We start from the raw sequence: 806 nt of genomic DNA, 5'->3' as shown, positions 1-806 counted from the left end.
TCCACTATGTTTTCTAAGGAAGGATAATGAGATCCATGAGTTAACTTCCCAATGAGCAGAGTACAGCACAAGTTCATCATACATACACTTATGTGAAATCAACTAATGCTCAACCAAAAGAAAATAAGGAGCAAGCATAATAAATCAAACCATACAGGCCACTTCAGAGAAAGGGTTTTTGCCTTCACAGAGAGTTTGAAATGAGTAATGGAAATATGCTATTTCCACAGTAGGACTTGGTTCCTTAGTTTCTCATGTGATTATCTTGCCAGGCCAAGTATGATTTTAGAATTTAAAGATCTGTATTTGTCCAACGATATGGCCCCCAAATTCAAGCCAAGTCCCTTCTCTGATCTTCAACCAAAGATAAAAGATTTGATCTGATGCTAGAGGAAAAGCTTGGTGAGTTGGTCTTTTGGCAAACTGATATGATGTCTCCAAAACAAAGAAAATTTCGAGCATACACAGCTCTTATGTTCAGTGCTGACTTCAGACCCTGACCATTATCGCTGGTACTCAAGTCATAGGAAATCCCACAGTGGTATCTCCTTCACATTTTAGACATGTTTCCTGGTGTAGTATTTCAGAATGTGAGACACAAAATTAAATTAAGTCTAACTTAATTCAGCAAGTGTTTATTGAAAATGTATCTAACTTCCTTTGTTGTGAAGAAATATGAAGTATAATTTCTACAACCACAGTCATTGAAGGCAGAAAATAAACACCTACAAATAACAGTTAACAAAACAGCATTATAAATAAGTCCTGAAGTGAAGCTAAAATTTAAAGAACAATTAGAGATTAGA

Source organism: Lutra lutra, chromosome 2, assembly GCF_902655055.1.
Source record: "Lutra lutra chromosome 2, mLutLut1.2, whole genome shotgun sequence".
In the NCBI taxonomy this organism is placed as follows: domain Eukaryota; kingdom Metazoa; phylum Chordata; class Mammalia; order Carnivora; family Mustelidae; genus Lutra; species Lutra lutra.
This window is presented reverse-complemented; position numbering follows the sequence as displayed.